This window comes from Acipenser ruthenus, chromosome 20, assembly GCF_902713425.1.
Source record: "Acipenser ruthenus chromosome 20, fAciRut3.2 maternal haplotype, whole genome shotgun sequence".
Classification (NCBI taxonomy): Eukaryota; Metazoa; Chordata; class Actinopteri; order Acipenseriformes; family Acipenseridae; genus Acipenser; species Acipenser ruthenus.
The window spans coordinates 8,705,033-8,724,180 of NC_081208.1; the positions used below are offsets into that span (position 1 = coordinate 8,705,033).

Here is a 19,148-nt window from a genome sequence, read left to right on the forward strand (position 1 = left end):
TGTTAAAATTAATACAAATTAAAACATAGATCTATTTAGAAACTGCACCTGTAAACTTGCAGACACTAGACAGTCCACTGGAATTCCAAAAAACACATCAAACCTTTTAACACCCCCCGAAATGGTTTAAGGATAGTCAAGGCCTGAGCAGCATATTGTAAAACACAAAGACAACAATGTGACACATTTAACCAGCTTGGGATATTAATACAGCTTTACACCACTTTATTCTGAAAATATACTGAAAGCCCAGTAAATCAGGAACTATGATTAATCTAAACAGACGAAAGCAAGCAAGCCATAGAAGCTGTCAGGATGTGACAATTGGGAGGAGACCTGAATTCACAATGAAATGAACAGCTTGCAAACATCCTTACGGCATTACAAACTCTCCATTTACACCCCAGAGATCACAATCTCAGCAGACAGGAAGGTTTTCATGAATCAATCAGGAATGAATTAAAATCAATGTCGTAATCAGCATTAAATAAACAGAATCCATCATCATTCACAAAGTGAGTGCATTACCTCAGCTATGCTTTGGAGATCCTATTCACATTCAACTTGGCAATTTTTTTTTTTCATCCATAAAAAATTATAAAAATCACTCAGTTTTGTTAACAGTGGCTAAGATACAGTATATTTTGCTTCACGTTACAGCACAAGAAACACGAGCAATAATGAAATGTCCTTTGATGCTGTCAGTCACGATATAGTTACTTTGCATTAAAATCTCCTGCCAAAAACAGGAGTTCCCTTTTACATGTATGTAGAAACCATTGGTAGACTGCACACATCTATCACTTTTCATCCAGTCTCTCTGCACAGCTAGGATTCAGGTCCTACTCAGGGTACATCCTTTAGAATTAAGGTTGATTAAATGTGGACTCCAGGCTCCCTGGTGTTTTCTATTAATAGTACAACGTGTGTAGTGTGTAAGGATGGGAATTTTAAAACGTTTAAAACATATAAACTAAAGAAGTGGTTAAAAGTTGAATATGCTAGACCTACAACTGGTTACATGACAAATATCACCAAATGCATTTTTTTTAATGTATTAACCCTTTGCGGTCCATTGTCGGACTGGGTCCGACATTGCAATTATTCCTCACAGGTCCTTTGTCGGACTGGGTCCGACATCATTATAGCAACGCAATAAACGGGTGTTTAGTCGTTTTTTCTCCGGAAAAAGCCGAGAAAACCATTCAGTTGCCGAGTGGGAGCGACAGGAGCCGAGACAAGTCGGGAAAAAAAAAGGCGTATTTCATGAATAGTCATACATGGTATCAGGTATCAGATAATGGGGCGTTCATAGTAAACAAGCTGGCTGAGTGCGTCAGCGCACTGAGACTATCATGGACATTTGCAGAGCTTTTTTCAGATGTTATAGTAATAAAATAATGACTTGGATCGCATTATTGAGGAGTTTGGTGATAAAACGAGTGATCCGGAGATGATCGATCGGTATGTACGACTATTATTATTATTATTATTTATTTCTTACATAGCTGAACGCTATAGCAAACGAAAGGGTGGGGCGGGGCTGGAGATGCCTAGTGTGTGCTTTGTTGATATGCAGGGCCATTTAAACCCGTTTGACTGTGAAAAAAAATACTTTTAAACAGCGCGTATAAAATTAACTGCGCGTGTGAAAATTAATTAGACCTGGCGTGCCTGACGCGCGATTAATAAATGGACCGCAAAGGGTTAATTTAGTAATTTATCATCAGTGGTCCGTCGCGTATCGAACTGCTCTAGTTCCAGCCACAGGAAGGGCAGATATTATAAAAAAGGAAGGGGTTTGGCAATTGCCTCCAAGTAACTTTTCTAATTGACGCAACAGAAAGATTGACACTGGGGCGGGTTTTATTCTCAGTCAATCTGGCACTTCATTGGTGCAGTGTGTGTTCATGCTGTAGTAGGTGTGGTACGGTATCAGTTCCACAGCGGGGTTAGAAAGTTAATGACAAGCGTTTTTTCGTAAATTTCGTTTTAATAAAATGGCATCTCTAAAAGGAACGAGGCGAAGCCACGTTTGTAAGTATTTTGAGGAATCGTGAGAGAAAACCATGGTATGTAAATTATGCCAAACAAAATTGCCGTACCACAAAAACACAAGTTCAATGCTTCACCATTTGAAATGAACATTCAGAATTACTGTGGATGGAGCTACTGATAGCAGTAAAAACACTTAACACTTGCTATAGATTGGGCCGAACAGTGCGTGATCACATTATCCCCTATGACTGAGGACAGTGCGTGTGAATTGTGAATGCAGCAGGTTTTGAAATCAATGCAAGATTATCCCAATACTGTGCCGACTCGTAAAATAATAACAGCGAGGCTGGAAAAACTAAGAAAATCGTGCTGCAGCTGTTCATACAAAACTTTCAAAAGGGAGAAAAAGTTGTGATTACCAGACTCGTGGACCCCATTCCCCCAATCTTCCCATAGGCAGAGGTCTGATAAGAACTGATCTTAACCACCTTTGTTCCGCATTGCCTGCAGAGTCAAGCATATGCAGATTGAATCCTCCATTCCAAACAAAGAGCTCACCCCTCCTCCCTCTTCCTGGTTTCCTGTCAGCAGCTGTGTTTGGTTTCCTTTCTGCTGTTCTGCCTAGAGATGCTCCTCATTGCTCTGCTGCAATGAGGCAACAGCTCGCTAGAAACAGGGGAATCACACTGCTTCCTTCCACAATCAAACTGCACAAACACAAATCTGACCTCATCTGTGCATATAAACCTCATACCGAAAACACAAGCCTAAAGCAAGTCAACAATCCAGTGTTACTGCACATTTTAAAATAATGACAATAAAAAAAAGCTGCAGGCCAATTAACTATTCAGATTCAAAACGCAGTGATAATTATTTGGATAGCTTGACAAAGCGAAGGCAATCCTTCCACCACCCCAATTAAATTATCTGTTTTGATTTAATATTGAATAATGCTCAGACGGATTAGTACTGCATTTCCAAGCCACTGCAATAACAAATAAGCCCTTCAGTTTAACAGACTGCCATGAAATGTACAATTAGGTAAAAACGCAAGTAATGGCATCCAAACATTTCCTATTATTGATTATCAGCTGAATAAATCAAATATGTAACATTTCTTGTAACGCATCTATGAACTTCTTTATCTTCATACCAATATGTTCTAACACAAGCCTCGGAACTTTGTAAATGTCTAAATTACAGGTCAGGTGAACGTGAGGAGGCCGTTCAGCCCATCTAAGTTTGTGCGCTTGCTAATCGCTGATGTCAAAATTGTCAAGTTGGGTCTTAAAGGATCCAAATGATTTTACTGTGTAAAGGAGTGTTTCCTTCCCTCTGTCCAAGTCTATCTCCATTTAATTTTCAACTGTGTCCTGATTTCTATACTGCGCTTAAAGTATTGGATTGGGTTAACTGTGTCAACTCCTTTTAGGATTTTAAGGCCTTCAAAAAACATGTCCTCCCTAATTCTTCTTTATTCTAGGCCAAAAAGATATTTAGCCCATCTTCATAATGCATTCCTTTAAGCCTCGTAGATTAGTTTGATTGCTTTGTTTGGACTCTCTCCAGTCATAATGTCCCTTTGGTACTGACAAGAACTGAAAACAGTTTTCCAAGTATGGTCTAGCAGTGCGTTATACAGCCACCACAACCTCCTTGGATATATACCCAAGCATTCGGTTCGCCTTTTTGATTGCTTTCCTGCACTGTCTGGTTGCTGATAGTGATGAGTCTATTGCAACACCAAGGTCTTTTTCTTGATAAGCCTGTTCTAGTTCTAAACCCCCACCCCACATTGTATTTGAATCCTAAATTTGTGACCAGCATGTAATTACATTTGTTGACACAGAGTTGAATTTGCCACATTTCTGCCCAGTTCTGTATGCAGTCTAGACCTTTTTGGATTTGACAAAGCAAGTGTCACTTCCCCAAGCTTTGAGTCATCTCCATATTTGACAAGTTAGCTAGTAATCTCATTCAAAAACACACACCACAATCTTCAACAACCCCAAAGCATGAGTATACAAAACACGAACACACAAACAATAGTGTAGAAATGTCAGCACACCCATAAGCCTATACAGCCTCCTCTCGGACCATAAAATACATTTTAGAATTTGTCAACCCCCTTGCAACCAACATGAGAAGGCTAAAAAAAACCACAAGGACTGTTACTTCGTTTCTACACCACATTCAATTCTTGACCACAATTTTAACAGGGAGACCCATCTCCTGCAGAGTTGTGTACTTCCTCTCTATAAATTTAACCCAAGCAAAAAAAAAAGTTTCTTATTTTAGATCCTTAACCTTCAAAAGAGAGACATAACTGACTGTTTCATTTCAGGCAAGCGAATACAGTGCTGCCCCTTTGTAAGGCACAATGGGTTAGAAGGCAGCATGGTCCTGGCTTCCATTTGCCCCATAATGCCATTACAGGAACACTTTTATACTTAGGAGTAACATAAATAGCATGGTCCTGTAACTATAGCATTATAGGGGAGAGCCTATATCTCCAGCAAAGGGCATTATAATAAGGGCAGCTGCTTTCTGTTCCTCACTATCGACAAGAGGAAATAAAACTATTACTGGAGAATGTGTCACAGTTTCAAACTTTCATCACGTATATTAAACACTATTGGTTTGAAAACTTCACAAAGCAGACATCCTTAAAAGACATCCACAAAGACATAAAAGGATCATCTTATAACAGACTGGTTCCAACTAAAAACTCACAGCTTTTTTCCATTTTTCATATGCATCAAATATGTACTTTAAATATTTTCTATGTGAAATGTTGAGGACTCGAATGTTTTTAATATGCAATTAAACAAAATGTTGAAAATAGAAATTAACAGGAATAAAAAAAGACTTCAACTTAAACATTCAAAACATGTTTCACTGTGACATTTTTGCTGGTAAAAGGCATCAAAAAAGAAACAGACTAACTACTGAAAAAAGGACAAAACAACCACAAAAACAGCTGTTAGAAATTATAAGAAACTTAAAGGAGTTCAACTTAATTACAATACTACTTTCAGCAATTGGGCTATTTCTGTGCAGCATTACACAACATAAGTAACTTCAGCACTGCCCATTGCAGAAATAGGACATCGCAGTCTGACATCACTTTGTGCAATGGCCGTGCAATGCATTGGGATTTCACACTTCAGCCAGGGTAAAAGAAGAAACACTGTGGATACAGGGTCAAAACAATGACTTCCAACATGTCCCTTTTACTGTAGGTACGTTTGTTGTGGTACTACTGTGTTAGGTATGAAGATCATTTCAAATTCTGTTCCACTGTGGAAGACAATGCAGTATTATAAAAACATAGGCAAAAGTTGAGCAGTTAGAGAAATTTGATAAATTCATCATCCCCCCAAAAAATCTTCGGAACTAAGGTTAAAAGCAGACAATTGATGTTAAATACATTTCATTTAAATGTCATCAAAACTGGCAAGCAACATTTTGACAACTACCTGCCCACCGATGTGTCTGCACTTCAAACCAGTGATATTCTTCCCATGCCACGGCACTTCATTGAAAATGACAGCCATCGGCAACATGAAAAACCTGATCCCCATTCCCTGGATTCACTGGATGTTAGGGACAGTGCGATATATGGCAGTTACAATTATTTGCGCTGACTGCATTAGGGCCGTTTTATATTACAAGGCTGTCATGGGCAATGTTATAATGGAAGTAATAAAGTGAGCAGTACAGTATTTGTTGTTTTCACTAGTGATCCTGCAAGTTATCATTCAGCTGCACCTGCTTTATAGCCTGAATATTAATTGTATTATTCTTTCTAATACATCTGAACTTATTTCTATCACATACCAGTACTTCAATTCCAGCTATGATTGTTTTTTAAATCTACGACTACTGCTTTTATTTTTTAATTGCTGTGTGTTCACAAAGATACGGTAGGGAGGGAGGAGAAACACTAAGGCTTATGTGGGTGCTCAGTTAGTTGTACCTGGGGCTCAAGGTTTGGCTGGTACTCATATTGCTCTGTGCTGTAGATACCTGTTGGCAACAGACTGTGGATTTACAACACGATTACTTGTTCTGCTGTATTCACACACAAAGAAGTCTGGATTAATTTATAATGTGTCAACCTATTTTAAGATAATTACAACAAATAGACAGCTTTTTAAAGTGGTGGCTTGTTTGGCACTTCAGCACATACTAGGGGTTACTTTATTGCGGATGGAATCGCAGAATTAGGCATTGGAAGCATAATTAGGCATGATAAAACGAGTGATCAGGAGATGATTTATCGTTATGCACGACTATGAAGAGGTATGTGAAATACAGTGAACAAGGGGTGGGACGGGGCTGGAGATGCAGTACTGAGTGTCCTGTTGATATGCAGTGCCTTTTAAACCTGTTTTACTGTGAATTTTTTTTTTAAATATTTAAACAGCACGTCTAAAATAAACTGTGCGTGTGAAAATAAATTGGACCAGACACGCTGAATAAATGGACCGCAAAGGGTTAAAGGAAATTGCTGGATGTAGTCACTGCACACCGTACTGTTTGTTTCATAAAGACATTGTGTCTAGAGATACACCTCTTGTTAAACTTAGCAAACAACAAGAATGCAGAATTGCGCAAATAAACTATTGGGAGAATTAATTATGAGCTTACATTAAAAGGGGCGCTATTTAAATTACAATCGGGTGATACACAGCAATGAACCTGTGTAGCAACGAGTCCTCAACATGCCTTTTTTATCAAGCTGTTTCATATTTATTGTTATTGTAATGCCAGCAATAAACTAAACACCTTTATTAGTAGACTGTACTGCAGTGTCAGTGGAAGACTGTGCATACGATTCTCACAGCAGTGCCGGACATTTGTTTTCTTATTTTAATACCAGCAATGAGCCAAGTGAGGTTTATAAACATTGACATGCAAGTGTCTTCAGGTGCTTTACTTACTATTACAGCAACAAGAATGATTGAAAATCTTGACTAATAAATAAATTGTGGCAATACTTATTAATTTACTTATTTTAACACTTCTGGGGGAAAAAACGTAATTGGTCATTTTTGAAAAAACGGAATTTGCTATTCCCCACAATGAAAAAAATCAGTTGCCCTATACACCTAAATTAGTTTTAGATGTAGGTCAGCAGTATTTAATTTAAAATTACCCTTTCCATCATGATGACAAGCTACTAGTTCACTGTACTTCCTAGTTGAAAACACTGCTGCAAATATACAACCAAGAGAAAGAAAGCACACTTATTTGTCTTTTCTACAAGAAAAATCCTAAAGCTTCCAGGGGTTGTATAATTCAATGTGTGTTTAAAAGGCATAAACTGTCTCTTGGTCGTTCAACTACTTCCACTATCTTAAAAGAAAAAGAGAAGTGGCTGGTTAGTTTATATATTGACACAGCAACAAGGAGAGGAAACTACAGCAATTGCAACTTGAAGAAGATGTGCTATTTTTGTGGTTTACCAAAGTAAGGACTCAAAGAATGACAATCAGTGATGACATTCTGATCACAAAAGCAAAATCATTTGCAGAGCGACTTGCTACTTATTCAGGTTAGCTGGCTTCAGAGATTTAAACAATGTCACAAAATCCATTTTTATTAACGTCATGGGGAGGCTGCGAGTGTGGATGATGCAGTTGTGACTGATTGACGTAGAGTTTTAAAAATGGTTCTCAGTAGCTATGATCTGAATGATATTTACAACATGGCTCTCAAAAGTTGCCTCTAAGCCCGCCCTTCAGCACCAGCACATCTGATATACAGCCCATTCACAAACTTCTTCAGTACCACCTGGCCCGTTCTGTCACAATTCAAATTAATTCTGTCTAATCTCCACCTGTGGGAAAATGACTGTCATAATGTATTATTATTGCCATTCTTTTTACTGTGCACCTCCCAGCTCAAAGCCACAAGAGACGTACTGTATCATTGGTTAACGAAGGGCAAACAGGGAGGGACGCTGTAGACTGAGCTCAATATGACAGCGGTTCCAGGAATTTAATCACACGTGTTCACTGGCAGTGTCACTGTGATTTTTCCATCTGTGAGCACCAAGCCAACTCAAAAAAGTTTAAAAACGAGGAGGAAGAAAAGCTGTCTAAAGCAGTGCACCCTTTTTTGTTTAAACATTTTAAGGTTTATTATGTACAGGTGTGCGCACATCTTATCTGACTTCACCACAGCACACACACATTAAAAAAGGTGTTGAGTGATAAATTTATCAAAGAAGTGCCTGGAAGAAAGTGGTGAAAACAGGAAAATATAAAATACCAGTACAGCAATTCAGCAACATATTGGCAAAACGTATCCTGTCAGTCAGATGACAAAACGGACCTCTGTGGTATACTGGAAAGCACAGACAGGTATTTAACCCTTTGCGGTCCATTGTCGGACCTGGTCCGACATTGCAATTATTCCTATCAGGTCCATTGTCAGACCCTGTCCGACATCATTATAGAAACGCAAAAAACGGGTTTCGAATCGTTTTTTCTCCGGAAAAAGCCGAGAAAACCATTCAATTGCCGAGTGGGAGCGACAGGAGCCTAGACAAGTCGAAAAAAAAAAGGCGTATCTCATGAATAGTCATACATGGCCCTGGTATCAGATAACGGGGCGGTCATAAGTAAACAAGCTGGCTGACTGTGAATCAGCGCACAGAGAACACGGACATTTGCAGAGCTTTTTTGAGATGTTATAGTAATAAAATAATGACTTGGATTGCATTATTGAGGAGTTTGGTGATAAAACGAGTGATTAGGAGATTATTGATCGGTATGTTCAACTATTATTATTATTATTATTATTTATTTCTTACATAGGTGAAAGCTATAGCGAACGAAAGGGTGGGGCGGGGCTGGAGATGCCTAGTGAGTGCTTTGTTGTTATGCAGGGCCTTTTAAACCTGTTTGACTGTGGAAAAAAACACTTAAAACAGCGCGTCTCAAATTAATTGCGCGTGTGAAAATAAATTAGACCTGGCGTGCCTGACGCACATTTAATAAATGGACTGCAAAGGGTTAAAAGCGACACAAATATGAAAGTTCAATTTACTACAGACTTTTTCAAGCTATTCTAACGGCTAGAACTGGTAAAAAAAACTACACCAAGGTGTGCATAATATAAATCTATAACTATATCTCGGCTTCTGAAGACATGGATAAATGACTCATTTATCTTGCCACCAGAAACCTCAATACAATTACAGGCTTATTACGCACACTGGTGTAGTTTATACCTTCTATTATTCAATTGTAGCTATAATATATGCCAGGGCTTGAAATTCATTTTTGTGTGCTGGGGGGATTTCCCCCCTATGCTGCAGCCAATGAGGGATTGCAAAATTTTAGGGGGGGGGGAATGGCCAAAAAAAAAAAAGGCACTTTTGCATATAAAAAACAATACATATTTTACTGCATCATCATTCACACTGGTGTTGCTTTAAAATAAGCTGCTTTCAGGAAGACCTAACAGCTGTTTATCACTATGAGGCAGAGCACTCTCCATTGCTTTTACCATTGCCTGACTAAGTTTTTGCATGCAGCAGAACTCCATGTCTTTTTTTAACTCTTTACACACAGCCCTATTTCCACCTGCTTTTCACTGTTTTCATTTATGTATGTAACTACTGGATAGTTTGTGCTGCATGCATGTAACATATTGAATGAAAGGCCACAACATTTCCTTTCATACTATGTATGTTGCAACAGGATCAGGCATACTATATGTGGTAGCGGTGAGAATATATGTAAAAAAAAAAATGCTTTTCCAAAAACATCATGTTTGGCCACTGCTATATATATTGTAATCATAGATGGAAAAAAAAAATGCACCATTGACTCTCAATATGAAATTAACATGGGGGGTGGGCAGCTGAGCTTTCCAACAATACCATCCCTTTCAGTCTAGCTGCTACAATGACGGATCATAGACTTAAAACGAAACCTAAAATGAACTCTATCACATGATGAGAGGCTTAACTTCGGGCAGTCGTCGTTCCGGCTAGGAGTACCGCATACACACACTAAATAAATATGTCTTTGGAAAGCCCCGAGTCTATACTTCTAAACAAGCCAGGTAGGTGGCTTTTACAGTGCCCGAGTAATATGTGAGTAACCTTTGGTGCGCTGGCACCCCATAATAAATGGAGCTGAGTTGTAACAGTTAAAGCGAATGTCACCGCTTGCAAAACACCTAGATAGACTTAATATCATATATTTTTTTCAAAACTGTTTACTTATACTGCAGTGTACTGAGTTTCTATAATGCTTAAAGATAGCGGTCGAGAATCACGTATGAGAGAATAAAGACTCACAGCACTTAAAATATCCAGCACTACTTTTATTGATTGATTTATATATTTATTTTAACCAGAACTACTCAGAATGCAGCTCATAGTGCTTTCGTCACTGACACCCACTTCCATAGAGACTGTTGTAGCGTTTCAGGCATTCTAAATTGAATAAAAAAAAAAAAAAAGTAGCTTGGTGTCTTAAAATATCTCTGCGGGATTTTCCTGCACTGAAAGTTGCAGATATGCGGGAACAACTTGGAATGTGCGATTCTGCGCTGAAATTCAAGCCCTGATATGCATGATTGTATGCGCATTAATTATATAATATCAGGGTTTCCCCTGGGTTCTAAATTTTTGTAGTCACTAGTGACTAATACTTTCTAAAAACATTAGTCACTCCAGATATTCAGTAGTCACTACTGGCGCACAGCTCAAGTCTTCAAGGGTGTTATGAATCCTGTTTTTTTATGTTATACCTTAAAATCACTGTATTGACCAAAACAATTATTTAATTAAACCATTTTAATAATGCTCTACAGTTTAAATAAATTGGTAAATTTACAGCTGTAAAGTTTTAGAACATTAAAACTCAAGAACCAGATTTTTTTGCCTTGAAAAGCTACATACAGACACAGAATGCATTATGAATTACTTATACCATGTATGTCTTTTTACAATAAAAAGAAAAAAAAAACAGTGTTAGAATATTATATACAACCCATGGAAACAGAGTTTTGCAATAAGGCTGAAACTTTGCTGCTTGTTTTCTTTTTCTTTTATCTGACGCATGTGAGCTTAGTTTGTTCTTTTTTTTCTGCTGTTCCGAATCCGTCTTCATTTTCTACAACTTGTTGTTCTGTTTGTTCTATTTCACTCTTGCTGAAAAAATGAGTGGATTTTCTTCTGCGACATTTTACAGTATTGGCTAACAGTTTCATTTTTTAATTCGCGCGCACAAGTTTACCGCAATCATGTATTTATATTGATGATAAAGTTATAGAAAAGGCGGCAAAGAAAAGTTCACTATCCACGCATCTCTACAGCTGACCTCAATACGAAAACATATTACTGGCATTTTTAAATTATTGGTGACTAAAACGTACAGTACTGATGCTAATTAAAAAATAATAATAAAATGTTTACCTAGTATCAGTGTAATGGATGTCCCTGCTTGTTACCACACAAATCACTGATGATGGCAGGGAAATTAGAGAGAGCTTCAGTCGCAAGACATTTTTGGCGTTTTTAATCTTGATGGTATTTCGTCTTGATCGCCCTTTGCTAGTAATGTACTAGTATTGAGCAAACAATCCACATTTTTTCACTGGATTGAAAGCTAAAAACTCTTACTAAGCTCACACCAGACGTAACGGCATGTCAAACTAGACCGCATGACAATACTGCGGTTTCTGACTGGCCATACATTCTGTATTTTGAAATGAACCAATACTTAAGTTACAATAAACTTTAATCGAGTCATTGAAACAAATAAATATCGACTTGCAGGCATGAACGCACACAGGAAATAAAATGAGTTAAAGACTAGGCTTTTAGTTTTTTAAATCCCAGACAGACTGCAGTAACCGCCCAACTGTTTATATTACATTTAAACAACAGGGCTTATTTAAAATGTACATATTTACTATGTCAATTAGTCGTGTGTGCACTGAACGCTCGGTCACAGCACATCAGTCTGGTGTTAGTGACTAAACGTTGATTGACATTTTTCATTCTTGGCCACCAAGTAAATATTTTGGACAGTTTTCAAAACAATTGTTGCTTTATTTTTACAACACACGTTGGTGTTGTTGATAATATGATAAACGCGTATATCTGCTTCAGGTTAAACGATGGCCCGTGTTACACAGAACACTACAAATAAAATGTCAAATATACACTATGTATTTCGTTGGTTTTGTGGATTTGCTATTTTTTACTTATTTTAATACTGCACATAATTATATAGTTTAGAAAATGCTACTTACCAAAACCATGCTGCACGTGAACTGTATTACATAATAATTTCCTTTATTCCGATTCCAGTGGTGTTTTCTCAATGCAAGATGTATTGTAGGCATATATACAGTGCCGTTTTATCATGCTCGATAGGCCTACTGGCGAAATGGTCCAGAGACAGTTGGTGCTTAACACATACAGAATAATTTTGGCCCTGAATTTTAGCATTTTTGGTCATAGAAAAGATACATTTCACATATTTTATAACTTTACCGTCTGCTTTTTTTTTTTTTTTTAGTTAATGATGCGTTTTCGGTTCACAAATCTTCTGCACACAGTATTTTTAAGCACAACTATAATAACCTATATTTCAGCAGTCACTGTCGAAGCTTATTACTTATTCTTCCAGAAGTAATGGTCGGGTGTAACAGGGATACAAGGTTATATTTGCACCGGGCCATGTTGTTATTAACAAGCCTGATGTTGTCGTCCAAGCTTTACTGTGAAACTGACTGTAACCAGGGAGGGTGTGTGAGCGCATTCTACTGGACTGGAGAATAAAACACGGGAGTTTAATTATGAAAACGCAAGTGTAAACAAACAAGTAAAAAGATTAGCCTGTCGTCAGACATGTCATGGTAATACAAAATGCATTCATTTACTGCGTATCGGTATTGATTGCGTCTGGTCAGGGAAGGGGGACACACGGGCGCGTTAAGAGAATTTCAGCGGGACATTTTTTATTTCAGTGGGGCATTGGGGCATTGGCGCAATGGCGCGAACACTGCGGATGCAAAGGTTTGAGCAGAACTCTCTGTAATCGTGAAAGCGCAGCCGCAGAAGCTGTCAGGTTGCAAAGAATAATGTGAGGCTGAAAGCTACAGCAGCACCGAGTACAGCCTCATAAAGCGGTCTGGGTTACCATGGTAACTGACACGCAACATTAAACTGAGGCGCTGCTTGGCTGACTGCATTTACATCATCTACCACGGGATGAGAACGTTGCAGAGTCAATGAATCGAGAGGCTGAGGCGCTGATGGTTTAGCGATCCCTTCTTTTAAAGAACGAGACGTTGTGTGTGACTTTAACAAAAGGGATTTTTTTTTTATAGTACAAACAGAAACGATCGTCACTAGTGACGATTCCACTTTTTTTTTTGTCGTCACTTTCAAAAAACATTCGCAAATTACCCTCACCGCAATTTGTTGCCCCTTTAAAAACACTGACCCAGGCACAGAAATTGATTTTTTAAAGCGCGGTTGTGCTATTTTTAATAAAAACACAAAAACAAAAACACAATAAACAAAACAAACACCTAGCTCTCTTTGAGCAATAACTAAACAAAACAGGAACCTAAACTAAAAGACAGGACAGCTAAGCTGTTTACCTGTAACACAAAATAAACAACACAGCAGCCAGGAGCAGGCAGACTGCTCTCCTTATAAACCCTGCACCTGGCTCTAATTTACAATTATAGCCAGGTGCAGGTGATAATTAACAATAAAACAATTAACAAAAACAATTAAACAAAACAAACCCACAATGTGCCTACACACATGTTTTTCTGCAGGGAGGACTTAACCCCCTCCCTGCTGTCTCACAATATATATATATATATATATATATATATATATATATATATATATATATATAACAGTGACACACAATAAATCATGCCTTCTCTGTACACATTACTGTAGAATTCGAAAATAAAACATTTTAAAGTTGAAACTAAAAGGAATTTAGTGCACTTTTTTATCCAACTACTTAATAAAACGCAAAACAAATAGTTCATATTGCTGCATTTACATGCTATACCATGCAGTACCTTCCATATACTGCACACAAAAAATAAATCAATTTGAAATGTACATAGAATAGTTCACAGTGTACGTGTGGCTGCAAGAAAAATACATAGCGTACCTGCTGTTTTCTAAATGAGTCCAGAATTGTTTTCTGTTGGTATGATAACCTTAGTTTTGCATATTTTATACATAGGGCACCTCCATGTTCTCCAACACCTTGTGTTTTTCTTTTTTGTGAAGCAGTTTTGAAAGAGTGTTCTCACTGTTGCTTCCACTCTCCGCCTTTTCACAACAAAATCTCTCACAACCACTGGGCCATCATCATTAGAGCAGAAGTGGCGGCTAATTAAATAGGACTACAACAGATGGAATAAACGTAAAAATAGCATAACAACTTCAGCGGTCATTAAAAATCGTCATAATTAATACAATAACGTACACTTCCGATAACTCGAATTATTTTTATAATGCAGTTTTTTTACCGACTTCTATCGGATACGATATTACAGAGTTAACGTAAATCATCCCAACCCTAGTTTCATCCCTACTGTATGTAGATGTAAAAATGTCATTTTGGCATACAAAGGAGGTGCCTCCATATACCCCTGCATTCTGATACTATTAACTAGTGCAAAATAATGTCCCTTTCAAGTTTTGTCACAGATATATTTGAAAATATAAGTGGACAGACAAATAGCCTACATATACGCCAGTGTAAATGGTACATAATCCAAGTTTTGGGACAAATGGACAAGTGGTCCTAAGTGTGCCATGTGTATGTATGTACGCACACCTGCCTCCACACTGTGCAGGGCATGCATTCCCAGCACAGGATAATAAGCAGGCCTAGATGTGCACTAGAAAAACATACAAGTATTCCTGTTGATATCCAAGGCTTGCCTCTCCGATTCCTGTGTTCTTAAAAAGTAGCACCAAGACAATGAACAACAAACAAACACATCATTATCCAAGGGATGAAATCACCAGAGATGGAGATATCCAGTAGTAGAGGCAGAAAAACATGATGACACTTAGCTTTAACATTCTATATATAAGTGATTGATTGTATCAGATTGTGGGGATATTGGGAGGTGTCCATCTGTATATCACACTTACATTTCTACATGAATCTTGTGAACGCAAGTTATTCCACAAAATGTTAAAATCGGTCATTTTAATATACTTTAGGAAGATAAATGGTGTTTTTAATACTAGTGCAAGGTGACAATCCAGCATTCATGCAGACAGTTCTAATTGCAATATTTTTTTTTCTGGTAGCAAAGCTTTGTGGGAACAGTGTTGATCTCCACTCATGTGGCAAGCAGTCTATTTCCATCCCCATCACTTCTTGAGGAAGGAAGGTTAATGATGGCTAAATGGGTAACGTGCATTAATAATCCAAATTTAAGAACAATAAGGTCCTCTTGTGGGAAACAATTGGCTTATAAAAACACTATCCAAGGCTCTTATCATAAGGGGTGAATCTCATGTCAGTACTAAAGGAAGAGATGGAAGCAGAGTAAAGAATGAGCAGCAATGAAACAAAGCCTACAGAGAAGCAGAGTTTGAGGTCCCTTTCAACTGCTCACACGCTTAAAAGACATTGTACGGGTGTTGTCCCTGCTAGTGGCAGAAACTGTTGTCTAAAGCCCCTTTCACACTGGCACTCCTAGCCGGGTCTTGACCCAGGTTATGGCTAGCCGGGTCACAATCCTGCATAGTGTAAAACCAGGTACCTGGGTCATACCTCACGATGTGGGTTGACACGCTTTGACCCGGGTCGAGCGAGACAAAACGCATGATGGCGGTTCATAAGCCGGCGAAATAACAAACAGCCACGCCTGCGTGAAGGTTTCACTTCCACAAGTACATGGGTTTATTCTGTTTAGGCATATTTTTGTTGACCGAGACACAGCATTAGCCTGATTGCAGTAGGGATGAAGAAAGATTTGATCTAATCAACGTGGGCCGACGGTTCAATCCAGAGAAGCTTGGATGGAAGCGTCCGTAACAAGCTGCTTCCAGGGCATTGATATGCGCATTGTTTACTTGCGTCTGTCACCCAGGTCAACCATGTTTTATCAAAAGCGTAGCCGACCCGGGTAGAGCATGCCAGTGTGAAAGGGGCTTTAGAATGTTTGTGTCTGGAGGTCATGAAAACATTTCTAAACATTAAGCCTTTGTGGGAAGTGCCACAGAAAGAGAAATGGAAAAAAAACTGCATATTATTTCCAATAAACCCATCCTGGGAATTCCAAATAAGGAACATAAATTGACCTACCAGTACCAACTCTTTGAATAAAGAAAAGATGAAAAGCCCTTTTGTTCAGTAAGCAATACCAGCTTTGAGGTGTTTGCTAAGGGACTTAAACAAGGTCAAGGCAATTTGGCAGTTACAAAACAGTACACTATTTTGGATAAACAGAAGCTATCCTATTACAATTTACATGTTAAATGTTTCAGGGAATAAATCTTGGTCAAAAGTTTGCTTACAGTTAACCAACAGCAGTGGCAGATATGTTTTCCTCCTCACTAACCACAATGTTTTGCCAATAACCAAGTTTCCCACCACAAACTTACAAAGCACCCATGGCCTTAAAGCTCAAAAACATGTATTAAATTAAAAAAAGTTGCAAGATTAGAAGTTGTATATTTGACGTATTAGAAACCCAAGTGACAAAACAAGAAACGTTCCTCATTCAATTAAAAAAATTAGATGCAGAAAGATAATTAAAGTGCAATGAAAGTATTCACTCTGATCTGATAACTGTACTCATTTACTGCAAACACACTTTGAAACAAGGTGTCTATCATAATCAAAACACAAGAATTATCGGTATATATGTTATTTAAGCATACGTTGTTTAATTCAGTTAGTGTATCTTCATAATCCATGCACTCTCACATCATTGCACTGAAATTCTGTATAAAGAATATCCCAACACTACAGCCAAAAGACGTTAATAAATCTACAGGAAGGGGGAGCGAGTTGTGAAATGCTTGGGTGACAACAGCCGTTATAATGACAGACAGTCAGCAAAATGACTCGCTCCAATTATTTAACAATAAAAGATAAAAGATAATACTGTAATAAGATTTATGTACATTTTTAGTCCTTGTCGACACTCCTTTTCTTACTCACTGTTCAAGCAAAGTAACACCCAGAAATTGCTTGTCATTTTACACAGCTTAACTGAATTACTACCAGAATTATCCGACCCCTTTTCAATGTGATAGTTTAGGTAGCTACATGCTTTGATTATCCTTCAAATGCTCATCCTGCAGCAGTTGCACTACACTATGCTGCAGACGTGACATGTCGTGCAACCCCTTTTTTCAGTACCACCATCTTCCCACCGGATGTTTAAATGGTTTCTTGAGACATACATTCATACAATAGAGTTTTCCAATGATTCTTAAATAAAATAATGAATTCTTGCATTTCATTTCACATATTCCATTTGCTGTTGTGTCGCATAATTTCAATTTCTCGGCAGTTTGTGTGTGTTGTGCTAGTCTAGTGCGCCTTCCTTCCTCCCATCCTGAATAGTCAGCGCAGTAAAACTCGCCATTCCGCTATACTGAGGGACAAAACTGACTGCATCGGATATAGAAATACGAAAACAAACTTCACTGTAATCATTAACACGCCATTCAGAATCCAATGAAAACGCGTTTAAACGCGTCGCTCCTTTTTAACAGCTAGTATTTAATTCAATGTTGAAATGCACTTCCTCCATAGACATTTTCAACAGGGGATTCCGAGTCGAACCAAAAATACAATCTCTGTCCTCAACCCCACCTCGGGTCACATCACAAGCAAACCATAAAGCGGCGATCACCTTCTGCGTTAATATAACCTAAAACACGTCATTACAGTAAATAGAGTGTAAAAACGAGCACATTATCAGAATATTTTGAATTATTTTCTAGCCCGGGTTTCTTACCGTATCGTTCTGATGTTTGTGTGTCTGTGCCGGGCGTTGGCAGCTTCGCGCTCGGGGTTTCTCACTCACAACTACAGGGGCACGCACAGCACGCACGTTGCGTCAGATTTCCGCGCACCATATGCACGTCCACGTAGGTTGGTATTTTTGACATATACATAAAGCTTTAATCTGTGTGTATTTTTAGGAGTAACAGAGTTTGAAAAAAACCTGCAAACATTTTTCGCATGAAATCAAATTCCACTAACAATACATACTTCGTATATTGCAACAGGTCGCCAAAATTTCTGGAGCAAAATAGGTTTTATGGGTGTGATTAGGCAAATATTTATAGCTTTACAGTATTTATAATTTAATCAGTGACACACCGCTGTTATTTTTCTAACATTATATAATTAACTATCTGAATACTGTATGTCATTATATGTTCAATAACAAATACAGTACACCAAATATAGATTTAACACCGGCTAAGAGCAAGCACCATCTTGTGAACTAGTACTGTGTATTAACAGCAATGCAACACTAGATGGCGCTGTCTCTTAACCCTGTACAGACACTGCTGATCCAGCCTGTGTTACTATGGTGAAAGATAATCTGGCAACAATTTAAGAGCGGCACCTGAAAAATTAAACAAAGCACAATATTGTAATTGCTGTACGGCTCAGACAGACCCTAGGTAAGAGGGCAGTGATAGAAATGTAGAGCCGTGTAATTTGATGCTGCTCAGGCTCTGGGCTTGCCACACAGCGCTGATATCTGCAACACAAATGAAAATTATCTGAATTCGTGCCTCTCTTATTAGAGATTTCACACCTGAAAATAGAGCGCCGACCTATATTAATGCCCCAGATGCCTGACTTACCGGACACTTTGTATAATAAGGGCAGCGGTGTGGAGTAGTGGTTAGGGCTCTGGACTCTTGACCGGAGGGTCGTGGGTTCAATCCCAGGTGGGGGACACTGTTGCTGTACCCTTGAGCAAGGTACTTTACCTAGATTGCTCCAGTAAAAACCCAACTGTATAAATGGGGAATTGTATGTAAAAATAATGTGATATCTTGTAACAATTGTAAGTCGCTCTGGATAAGGGTGTCTACTAAGAAATAAAAAAAAACAGAAATAAAGAATCCTTTCTAAAAA

The 19,148-nt window shown here is 38.2% G+C and overlaps 1 protein-coding gene across 2 annotated transcripts in view; it reads right to left on the reverse strand.

The window, feature by feature from the left end:
- The window catches only part of LOC117432225 (cell division control protein 42 homolog), a 31,244-nt gene extending 13,108 nt beyond the window's left edge, over nucleotides 1-18,136 (reverse strand). For both annotated transcript variants that reach the window (XM_034053817.3, XM_034053818.3), the window contains exon 1: nucleotides 18,007-18,136. The gene's annotated coding sequence lies outside the window, so the exon portion shown is untranslated. The remainder of the gene's footprint in view (nucleotides 1-18,006) is intronic.
- Between the last annotated feature and the right edge of the window lie 1,012 nt (nucleotides 18,137-19,148).